At 39.2% G+C, this 12,579-nt stretch overlaps 1 pseudogene; it reads right to left on the minus strand.

Moving 5' to 3' along the window:
• Positions 1–646: 646 nt before the first annotated feature.
• LOC117657951 (vomeronasal type-2 receptor 26-like) lies at positions 647–12,579 on the minus strand (annotated as a pseudogene).

The following is a 12,579-nucleotide window of genomic DNA, read 5'->3' on the forward strand; positions in this document are numbered from 1 at the left end:
AAATTCAATAAAATATAAATATATAAATAAAATATAATATAATACTCTGCAGACACCTGCCGCCCACCTGCAACAGCCCTATCCAAAGTGAAGAAATGCCCAACCCCCAAGAGGCAGCCAGGACACCCCTCCCTGGTCCATCGCACTCAGGCCCCAACTGGCAACCCCCAATGTTAACAACATCAAGCTGACCATGACACCTCCCTCCAGGGCAACCACAATGTTGATGGCTGACGATATTAACTGAGGCTTATTTATGGTGTACGGCTTATATTATGAGGTTCCTAAAAAATCATGTTAGGGCTTATTTTTGGGTTGGGTCTTATTTTTGGGGAAACACAGTATGCATTGAATTGCCCAAAGCACACATTCTGGTAGAGAGAAGTTCCCCGAGAATTGCATTCTCGGGGAACTTCTTTATTACCTAAGTAGATAATTTATTTTGCAATAGATTAGTTTTATGTGTACTAATGGAGATCAGAAAGAAATATACCCATAATTGTTTGAAACATTTGCAAAACCCCATCAGATTACTCTTTTTTTGCTGTTTTTGGAGATGGCTATATGTATAGATCTAGTTAACTATTAGATAGATAATAAAATCTAAGAAGAAATTGTTTGCTCAAAATTGGATCTTTCTATTTTTCTATTTCTTATGTATTAAATGCTCTCTAGTGTTCAGCTCAGGCCTAAATATAATTATATAGAATGTGGGGATGAAGATACATCCCAATAAGCCAGCACTGGAAGACAGGATAGAGAAGATCTCCACAGCCACCATGTATTTCCCTTTGGTGCTCAGGTAGGTGGGGACAAAGGTCAGCCAAACACTGCAGAAAACCAACATGCTGAAGGTAATGAACTTGGCTTCATTAAAACTGTCTGGCAACTTCCTGGCTAGGAAGGCCACAATGAAGCTGAGAAGGGCCAAGAAGCCCATGTAGCCCAAGACACAGTAAAACATTTTGATGGAGCCTTCATGACATTCAACTATGGTTTCTCCATGGAGTGTCACCATGTCCAAATTTGGAAATGGAGGAGAAGTACTCAGCCAAACAACACAAATACCTAGTTGAATGAAAGAGCAGAACCAGATAATAGAATAGGCCAACTTTTGCCCCACCCATTTGTGGAATAGGCTTCCTGGCTTTGATGCTAGAAATGCTACAACAACCATGATGGTTTTGGCCAAAATAGAAGAAATAGCAACAATAAAGATGATGCCAAATGTTGTTTGTCAGAGAAGGCAAGTCACCTTATTGGGCTGTCCAATGAACAGAAGTGAGCAGAGGAAACAGAGAATTAGTAGAGATTAGTAGAAGGTAGGTGAGGTTAGTAGAGATTAGTAGAAGGTAGGTGAGGTTGCGATTGTTGGCTTTGACAATGGGAGTGTCCCGTTGCTTAATGAAGATTGTAAACACCAAAGCTGTAAGCAGGGAAAAAAGAAGAGAGAGAGACACCAGAGTAATGCCCAGGGTGATAGACCCATGCACGTTAAAGGAAGGATCTTCTACATAGCTGACTACAAAGTAATGAATTACCTCAAATTAATTAAAGCAGTGAGCTATCTCATATTAATAGGATGAACTTTTCTTCTGAAATATAATAGGATGGATTTTACAGGAGGATTTCATTTCTGAAATATCTGAATTGTTGTCATGAAAGTTTACAGAAGAATTCCTACTTCTTCCTGTCCTTAGAAAAGAGAGATTATTTTGATCTTAAAGTTCCATGCAACTTTTAATACTCTGTAAACTTTCATTGTATTCATTATTAGAAAACATTCACCTTATAACAATAAGTAGCTCCTCACAATCAGATCAAGGGCATCCAGTGTTGTGAAAACTAAACATTTTGCTCTTTGAAATGAGACAAAATGTTGGATAGCAGTAAACATTAACTGCTCCAGAAGAAGTGATCCAAAGCTCTGAAGAGGTTATGGAGTAGGAAAAAATGGAATGAGTTGATTTTTCCATGAGAATCTGAGCTGAGTGGAACTAATTTATGAGTATCTATTACAGAAGAAGTTATGATGAGGAATGTAGAGCTGAAGAACATAGCCATAAATTTAGAAAGTCATGTTTCCTTCCATCATAAACTGTTTCTGCTCTAAGAGCTTAAGAGAAGACTGTGAGTAGAAGAACCCAAATTTCTACTATTGCTGTGAACTTGTTCTACTCTACTCTACTCTACTCTACTCTACTCTACTCTACTCTACTCTACTCTACTCTACTCTACTCTACTCTACTCTCCATTCCATTTCCATTTCCATTTCCATTTCCATTTCTATTCTAGAGCCTTTTATGTTATGGTGAATTAGGGCTGTTGCTTTTCTCCAACTGGAAAGAGGTTTCAATTCTCAACTCAGTGTCAGCTCACCCTGGTTTATTGTTCTTTTAACAAGATCCAATATTTTAAATTAGAATATTGGATCTTGAATGAACACATTATTTCTATTTATTAAGCTGTTATTAAGGATATTGCCATCATGTATTGATATTTTGTAGCATATGTTGATTGAACCTCTGTGTTTTACAGAAATGGAAAGTAGAGAGCAGGATTATATTGAAAACAGGTAAGAAAGTGATTTCTTACAATGGGATGTCAACTGATTCCATAGAAGGATGTCTCTTGAAATGAATTTCGGGGAACAAGTAATGGACTTGGGACATCAATCACTAATTATAACTTCTCCTTCCTGGTACCATTCCTATGGAATTTTAAGGGCTTCCTCTCCATTGCAGTTTAGAGGTTGGACCTTCGTGGCCAAGTCTAGAAGCAGTAATATGACAATAATCCCCAACATTCCTATTCATTTGGCTTTTCCTGTATTGCTGTTGCCAAAAATCTAGATACAAACTGATGCTATAGACAGCAGAATAACTGCTCTCTACATTGAGATCTGACTTAAGAATTTGTCATGTCTCAAGAATTGACGTGAATCCTTTTCATAAGCCTCACTTACTGTATGTTTCCATGCTCAAAGTGTGAAAGGACAGAGTTGCTCTTGATTCAAATACCTGATTTTGGGGCTCTTTTTTCACTGGCAATTTAAGAAAGCATCAGACAACCTTGGTAGCCACATTTTCTCTTAGCCCTTTAACTGTGAGTTTTTAGCAGAATTTCAATTGTCTTATAGAATTTCTCCAAGACAGTTGTCCTCATAAATCTTGCATGTGTGGGACTATAGAGTAAGTCCCACTTATTCAAATATGAGAGAATCTGTCAGCTGTGGAACAGATGACTTCAACCAATTTTGAGGAATGGCTCTCCGTGTGGAATGATACATTGAAGGTTTATATCTGTTCTGGTATTTGCCCTTGATATTCCATTCAGATGCATCTTGAGAGCCACTGGAGATTTAACCTCTTCATTTAATCATAGTGTTTGTGATAACTAGAGAGATGGTAACTTTTCTAGTAGAAATGATGAAACCACCATGTTTGTGAAATGCCAGGGAAACTCTTTTGAGATTGAGGAACTATGGTTGAGGTCTATATTTTGGCAAAGTCACCTTTTGTCCAGGATTGTGCATAAAAGATGTGTGGCCAGATACATTCCCTTAATATGTCAATGCACCATGCACACACAGGCGAATAATGGCAAATATACGTGTCCTAGGATAATGTTGCAGGATCCAGTCTTGCTCGGTCACTGGGACTGGAGGTTTCTTCTTCTGAGTTGTCAGATTTGTGCCAGCTATTACGTCTTTGGCTATTGTTTCCTTGTGCTGTCAGATCATTAGCTCCTAAGTATGTGATAAGTTAGTGGTAAAACAACATTCCTTTTGGGCCTGTTTCCCAGGCTTGAATCATTTCCCTGGCGATTTTTCTACCTGTTCAGCCAACAATCTTATTAGCTGCAAAATTGAATGTATGTCCTTGTTTATTTATTTATTTATTTATTTATTTATTTATTTATTTATTTATTTATTTATTTTTATTTTTTAAAATTTGATTTATATGCCGGCCTTCTCCGGAGACTTAGGGCGGCTTACAATTTGTTTGTTTGTTTGTTTGTTTGTTTGTTTTGTCAAGCATGTATAAGATAACAGATATAAGTATAAACATGATTATGAATACATGAAATGGATAGGAATAATTGGGGACATTAGGACAGGGACGGTAGACACATTGGTGCACTTATGCATGCCCCTTACAGACCTCTTAGGAATGGGGTGAGGTCAACAGTAGACAGTCTAAGGTTAAAATTTTGGGGGGTTTGGGTTGAAACCACAGAGTCAGGTAGTGCATTCCAGGCATTGACCACTCTGTTGCTGAAGTCGTATTTTCTGCAACCGAGTTTGGAGCTTAAGTTTGTATCTATTGTGTGCTCGTGTATTGTTGTGGTTGACGCTGAAGTAGTCATTGACAGGTAGGACATTGTGGCAGATAATTTTATGTACTACGCTTAGGTTGGACTGAAGGCGGCAAAGTTCTTAGTTGTCTAAGCCCAAAATTTCAAATCTGGTAGCATAAGATATTCTGTTGTGTTCTCGTGAAATATCTCTGGACTCTCTCAATTGTATTAATGTCCAATATACAGTGCGGGTTCCAGACAGATGAGCTGTATTCAAGAATTGGTCTAGCAAAAATTTTGTATGCCCTAGTTTGCAGTTCAATATTACTGGAGAAGAAGCTATGCAAGATTAGGTTACAACTTTTAATGCCTTTTTGGCAATGCTGTTACAGTGAGCTCTGGCACTTAGATTGTTTGAGATGAGTACTCCAAGGTCCTTGACAGAGTGAGGGTCGTCTACAAGGTCGTATCCACGCAGCTTGTATTTTGTGTTTTGATTTTTTTTGCTAATGTATAAGACAGAGCATTTGTTGGTTGAGATTTGGAGTGTTTTTTTTTTATTATCAACTTTGGTGGCAAATCCCAATTAGTCAATGGTTTTTAAGAAGAGGGAAAATCACTCAACAATCTAAAGAATCTTTAGCTTTATTCAGTCTGTTTTTTCTAATGTCCATTTTATTATTATTAGTGTATGGCATTATTCTATTAGCTAGGAGAGCCCAATGTATTGCAGAGTAATAGTTTGGCTTATAGAGTAGTTCTGTTATAGGAACTGCTTGCACTCTTTCCAAGGTGTGCCAGAGGAAGGCAAGCTGGTTCTGCACCACAAAGCAAGATGAGCATCATCATCCAAGGCCCTCTCCCTCCCTGAATCTGCTTCATGAATGGGTGCCACAACTGGGAAGGTCCAGAGGGCAGGGTTCTGACCATCTGCACAGAGCACCAGCTTGTCTCCCCAGTGAAGTGGTACCTCTTTTATCTACTCACATAGAAACATGCTTTTGAACTGTTAGATGGAGAGAAGCTGAGGTGTGTGAAGGGAGTTCACCCCGACATGCAGTGCTAGGACTCGAACTACTGGAGCAGAAATCACCTCCAGCATCACTGAGCCACTGAGCCACTGGGTGTCAAGGTTCTGACTAATGAACCCAACCAATGCAGCACTCTGAGACTTCCAGCTTTCTCAAAGAACTGTGTCAAGTCCCTATAGATCCCTATTGGGATGCTGTCATTCTAGCAGGCATGGCTTGGATACCGGTTTACAACCATCCCTTCTACAGTTTTTTTCTCTTGCTTTGATGTACCTTTGTGGGAATGGGAAGGGGGAGGAAATGGCCCAGGACCATCTGTTTTGTCTCAGATCTGATGGAACGAGCAAGTGGCATCTGAGAACAGATCTTATCACCTTCTTGGCTACAGGTTCCCAAAATAACTTTCCACAGGTGAATTGGCTCACCAATGGACTGGACAAGTGGGAGGGGTTGCTGTAACTTTTAACCTAATGGTTTTGAGCAGGATTTTCAGATCCTGCCTTGCTTTCTTGCTATTACTGTCTCCAGTGGTGGGCTGCAACCAGTTTAACAACCAGTTCTGTGAGCATGCCTAAGGGTATCGCACGCAGCGTTCAAAATAAAGCAATTTGAAGCTCAGCTGTTTACCTTCTAAGACAGCCCTGGTAAGTAGAACAGCAGAGGTATGGAAAGCAGCTGTGCAGCATGATTCAGATGAGCTAGAAAGATGGAAATAAAGGACAGGATAGGGTGGGTGTGAGTGAGCGGGGCCAGCTGATCATTGAAACTACTGGTTCACTAGAATTACTGGTTATCTACAGGACCGCCTGCTACCACCAATAGCCTCCCACCGGCCAGTACGCTCCCATAGAGAGGGGCTCCTCCAGGTGCCGTCAGCCAAACAATGTCGACTGGCGGCCCCTAGGGGGAGAGGCTTCTCTGTGGGGGCACCTACGATCTGGAACGAGCTCCCCCCGGAGATACGGAGGATCCCGGATCTGCGCACCTTCCATCGCGCGCTTAAAACGTTTTTATTTCATCAAGCTGGCCTGGCCTAAATCTTCTCCCTTTTAAAATTTTAAAATTTAAATTTTAAACACTAATTTTAATTTGTTTAATTATGGGATATTTTAAAATTTAGCCAAATTGTTTAATCTGTTTTAATCTATTTTAAATTTTGTATCTCTGTGTTTTATCTTTTGGCTGTTCACTGCCCTGAGTCCTTCGGGAGAAGGGCGGTATAGAAATTTAATAAAATAAAATAAATAAATAAAATAAAATTGGTCCCAACTGGCAGCAGCCCACCACTGACTGTTTCCCAATAAAAGTTCCTTTTGAAATCAGGCTGGTTTCAAGAGTTCTGCTTTCTTGAGGAGGGAGGAGAAGCAAGATATTTTATTGAGTACATCATTTGGGCACAGAAGAAAACAAAACCAGCTCTAAATACTCTAAATTGTTGGCTTTGACAATGGGTGTGTCCCGTTGCTTAATGAAGATTGTAAACACCACAGCTGTAACCAGGGAAAAAAGAAGAGCCAGAGAAACCAGAGTAATGCCCAGTGGCTCTTCAAAGGATAGGAAATTCAGCATCTTTGGAACGCACTCATTGTGAGCTTGGTTTGGAAATTGATCTTCTGGGCAACGGTCACAATTCTCCATGTCTGAAAAGAAGAAAAGAATTTCTGAACAGAATCAAACTTTCCCCAAGATTAAGAATTGCTTTTCTAGATTTCCTTGCAAAGTAAAAATATCATAAAACCTTTTGTAACTCTCTATTAAAGCTACATGTAAAAAACAAGTATGGAAGGGAAAAACTATTTAGATTTTCCTACATTACAATCATCTTGGCCTATTGGAGTGCCCTACGTTTAGTAGCATTTCTCAGCAAGAGAATAGCATGCCATATTTTTTAATTGTCTGTCATGTAGTGGAAAAGAACAAGAAGAATCTGTAGATCCTGGAAACCGGCAGTAGTACTAGATTATAGTAGAATAGGAAATGTCCTGTTGAATGACTGCTTGCTTAATATAAGTTGTCCCATCACCCGAATTAGATTCAACCTCAAAGATAGAGAGATGGGCTACAGGACATCACTGATACCTCTTCCTTTTCTTGCTTTGCACTAATACAGCAAGCAATAAGATTGAAGAGATTCTTGTTAAGTAGGAGACAGATTGCAGAAATGAACTTTCAGGCATAAGTCCATTGGGATGCTATGAATCTTACCCATTTGTCTGGATATCATCTTTTCTGAACACAGAACACAAGCATAGCAGCAAAATTTCTGCCCTTCAATCTTGTCCTTTCTTTTTCCAAGAGGACAGGGATCATTACATAAAGAGAGAGGAGGCAGCTATCCCCAAATAGAAAAAGAGGCGAGTATTAACCTTTTGTTTTGTTTTTGTCTTATAGCCAATAAACATTAATGAGACTCTTGATAGTCCTACTGTGAAACAGACAGTTTAACAGGAAAAGGTTGCCAGAACCAGAACCTAATTGAAGTCTTATTTCATTTTTTTTTTAGTTTAGCTGAAGTTTAATTAATGAAACACAGCCCACTGTAAAAGATGGCTAGGCTGAGACTGAGGGAGGGATCAAGGATATAATCAGTTTGGAGTCTCTTTGCACCCACAACAGATCTAAGTCCAGCCCTCCTTGCAATCTGTTGATGCTTATTTACCGCCACTTTGGTTTTACTTTGGTTAGTAGATCAGATTCTTGTAGAGAGCTCTAGCATGTAATAAAGCTAGATATTCATTTGAACTGCCTGAATCCTTGATTCCCTGTCCTTGAGACACACATTTATATCCATACCTTGATTATTTTCCAATTCCTCCACATTCAATGTGCTGGTTACTACCTATAAACACTTACATCGTATAAAGCCTGGTTACTTGATGCATAAGTAACATTGCCAATAGTTTGTCTTTCATCTTCTTGTATGCTCCTCAGTCATCTCGACCCATGAGATGAGCAACAAATAAATTCCTCAATCAATCAATCAATCAATCTTCAAATCTCCACCACCCTATTCCTATTCAAAATGTCCCAGAAGATATGATATTTGTCCAGACAACGATGATTGATACACCTTTCTTTCTTTTCTTTGTTCTTATTCAGGTCTTTTGGTCAACTATCTCAGCTCTTTTGTGCTGTTTAGAGGTACATGGTTTCTTGTTTTAAAATACTTTTTAATAGTTTGTAAACTGCCTAGTGTCATTAGGAGTTAGGTGGCATACGGATGTAATGTACTACTACTACTACTACTACTACTACTACTACTACTACTACTACGATGATGATAATGATGATGATGATGATGGTTGGCTGCACAACCAGCCAGATGTTTACACTAGATGTGACATTTTTAGCTATTATTGAGTCCTTCCCAAGGACCTGGGAAAGGGAGATGTTGTTTGATGGCATTAAAAGTATTGTCCCTTGATATCAGCTGTTCCAAGTAAAGCTGTGTTTAGAAATTGACAGATGGTGATTTTTACATTTCCAACCACCAGTCAGTTGGCAACAGCAGCTTCACTTGGAACTGAAAAGAGTTTATGATGAAACCATTCATAGCACTAAACAACAACATCTTCCTACCACATGTCCTTGGGAAGGTTTTAAATCTCATGACAATTTATGAAAACCGTTCATAACTTTGAAGATCTGAACTGAGCTGGGTACCTGAAGTTGTTATTGTTTGCTTTGCCTCTCCCAGCATCAAATATATTGTTGACAACATAAGAATTCCTTGTTGACAATGAAGGTTTAGATATCAATACTTCCTTCAGTTGGGCAGGAAAACATCTGGGCATGGAACTTTGGTTCTCGCATAAAGTGAGAGCAAATTTCTTTGCCCAGTTTAGAAACTCTAAAGAATGAGAATATCCATCATTAAGCAGTCCAGTAATGCAGTACATCTGCTTTTGCACACTTTTGATAGACTGAAATTTAATTGGGGCCTATGGACTAGTTGCGATCTATGGACTAAAGAAAAGATTAAATGGGTGAAAAGTAGCATATATGAAATTAGTTCTTTCAGCCCATGTTATTGTGATGGTACCTGAGTGAATTCATGATGCCACTGGATTTTATCTGGATGTATGTGGAAGGTTTTTCCTGGAGGAGCTTGTGGATCCATTTCTCCAATGGGGATGTTGATGTAAGAGTTATTTGGGAAAGTGACCAGGTTTACAATGTCAAATCCAGCTTGTAATGCTCCATCTTCATTTAATTTAATTTCATCTCCAGCATTGTTGTTGAAGGAAAGTCTCTGCAGAAATGGATGGAGCTTGCAGAAGAAAAAACATAAAGGGTTAAAGAGAACATAGAATATAGACTAACAAAGTTGGAAGGGACCTTGGAGTTCATCTAGTTCAACCAATAAATTCCAGTCCAGTCTCTATTGGAAAGTCTCCAGTGATGGGGCACACAAAACTTCTGAAGACAGGCCATTCCACTGGTTGATTGTTCTCACCATTAGGAAATTTCTCCTTAGTTCTAAGTTGCTTTTCTCTTTGAATAATTTCCATCCATTGCTTCTTGTCTTGCCTTCTGGTGCTTTGGAAACTAGGTTTACCCCCTCATCTTTGTGGCAGCCTCTCAAATATGTCATACCTTTATCTAGTCTTTCTTTTCACTAGACTAATCATCCCAATTCCTGCAACTGTTCTTCATATATTTTAGCCCTGGCCCCCTAATCATCTTTGTTGCTCTTCTCTTCTCTTTCCATAGAAATAGGTATTTTATTTATTTATTTTGTGAAGCATGTATAACATGTTTATAAATATACTGCTCAAAAAAAATAAAGGGAACACAAGCCGAAGACATCCGAGATCTGATGAATGAAATAGCCTTATTAAATACTTTGTTCTTTACATACAACAGTTTATACACTGCTCAAACAACTAAAGGGAACACAAAACTACTGTATGTAATGAACAAAGTATTTAATAAGGCTATTTCATTCATTCAGAGCTCGGATGTCTTCTGCTTGTGTTCCCTTTATTTTTTTGAGCAGTGTACATGAAATGGATACGAATATATTGGGACTTTAGGACAGGGACAGTAGGCACGTTGGTGTGCTTATTCACGCCCCTTACAGACCTCTTAGGAATGGGGTGAGGTCAACAGTAGACAGTCTAAGGTTAAAGTTTTGGGGGTTTGGGGAAGAAACCACAGAGTCAGGTAGTGCATTCCAGGCATTGACTACTCTGCTGCTGAAGTCATATTTTCTGCAATCGAGTTTGGAGCAGTTTACCTTAAGTTTATATCTATTGTGTGCTCATGTATTGTTGTGGTTGAAGCTGAAGTAGTCATTGACAGGTAGGACATTGTAGTAGATAATTTTATGTACTATGCTTAGTTCAGACCGAAGGCGGCATATTTCTAAGTTGTCTAAACTCAAAATTTCACGCCTGGTGGCATAAGGCGTTGCCTCCTCTGTTGCAAGCAGAGGAGTGGAGGACTCTTCTCATTAAATATCTCTGGACTCGCTCAATATGTTCGATATGCAGTGCGGGTTCCAGACAGATGAGCTGTATTTGAGAATTGGTCAAGCAAATGTTTTGTATGCCCTAGTTAGCAGTACAATATTACCAGAGAAGAAGCTTCGTAAGATTAGGTTAACAACTCTTAATGCTTTTTTGAGAATGTTGTTACAGTGGGCTCTGTCACTCCTCATTAGAGAGGAGTACTCCAAGATCCTTGACAGAGTGAGGGTCATTTATGAGATTGTATCTGCCCAGTTTGTATTTTATGTTCTGATTTTTCTTTCCACTGTGTAAGACAGAGCATTTGTTGGTTGAGATTTGAAGTTGCCAATTGTTTGACCATTCTGACACATAGTCAAGGTCTTTTTGAATGGTAGCAACATTGGTGGTGGTGTTGAATAGTTTTACATTATTAAGAGTGTGGGTCCTAAAATGCTGCCTTGGGGGACACCGCTGTTAACAGGTGCAGGGTTTGATAGGGCGCTCCCTATTTTGACCACTTGTTGCCTGTTTGACAGGAACACAGCTATCCAATTATGCAGGGGTCCAGAAATGTCATACCTCTTTTGAAATTTGGATCCCTTATCCACCCAGGAATAAAACGTATGACACACTGAAGCAATTTGATTGTATTATTGGACCACATTCCATGTTAGATATTAAAACAATAGTACTCAATGATATTCTTCACTGATAACTCAGAAAAGTAGTTGGAAAGAGTAAGAAGAAGCAATGGGAAGAAAATCTAGCGCAGAGAACTAGAAAGGCAGAAGAAATTTGAAGAGCAATGGTTTTGTGTGAAAAGAGATGTGTAGATACAGGGGTCAATGTTTGTAATGTATGAATGTTGAAGAAAGGTGAACATCAGTGATGCCTACAACAATCTGTTGACAAATTAAGTCCTGCCACTCTGTTGTAACCATGAAGAATCTTTCAAAAGAGAATTGAGAAAGTGGAAATCTGACCTGCCAGGCTTCTATACTTTTCGCTTGCACTTGAACCCTGTCCTTTCGTATCATCTGATGTGTCCTAACTGTGTGAGCATCTTGTAAGGCTTGAACCACAGCATAGACAGCATTGTAGATACTGTAGCTATGGCTAAGCAGGCTGGTTTCAAAGAAGGGTGCGGGAAGGTCCTCCAGTTTTTCCTCTCCAGTACATTCATCATCTGGAGAAGCACCATTACTGGGTGGTGTGCAGTCAAAAGCTTGGTGCCAGAAATCTCTAATAAAACCATCTTGATTTGCCCCAGATGGGGTGACAGCCTGTATAAATGGTTGGAAACCTGGAAGTTCTTTTTTGCTAATTGAGAAGGAAATGGCCCCATGGAACATTTGCATATCAAGGGCCTTTTGTAAGGAATGTAATGTAAAGTCATTTTGGGCCATCGCAATCCACACTTTTTTTGTACAAAGTGTTTCTGAAGAATTAAAAGTTGTTGAAAAAACAAGCGGGGTCACAAGTAGAGTAGAGGCCAGCCACATAAAGACTATATTTTCTCCATATATAACAATTGCATTGGCTACTTTCTCTGTGAACAAAGTAATGTGCCGCACAGCTTCTTCAATTATTCCAGAGAATTCATAAAAATGAAGATTTCTCTCAACCCTTTCGGTGAATTCGGAGCAGATTTCATTTTGTGAGAGCATGGGTTCCAGAGTCTGTATGAAATGTTCTCCATGTTCATCATCCACAATGACAAGTCCTACCCACTTCCATCCAAAGTACAGAAAGAGCTGGATTAAACCTTCGTACTGGAGAGCTTCATCGGGGGCCAT

The sequence above is a fragment of the Pantherophis guttatus genome, chromosome 4 (genome assembly GCF_059756535.1).
Source record: "Pantherophis guttatus breed Tessera chromosome 4, ASM5975653v1, whole genome shotgun sequence".
Lineage (NCBI taxonomy): Eukaryota > Metazoa > Chordata > Lepidosauria > Squamata > Colubridae > Pantherophis > Pantherophis guttatus.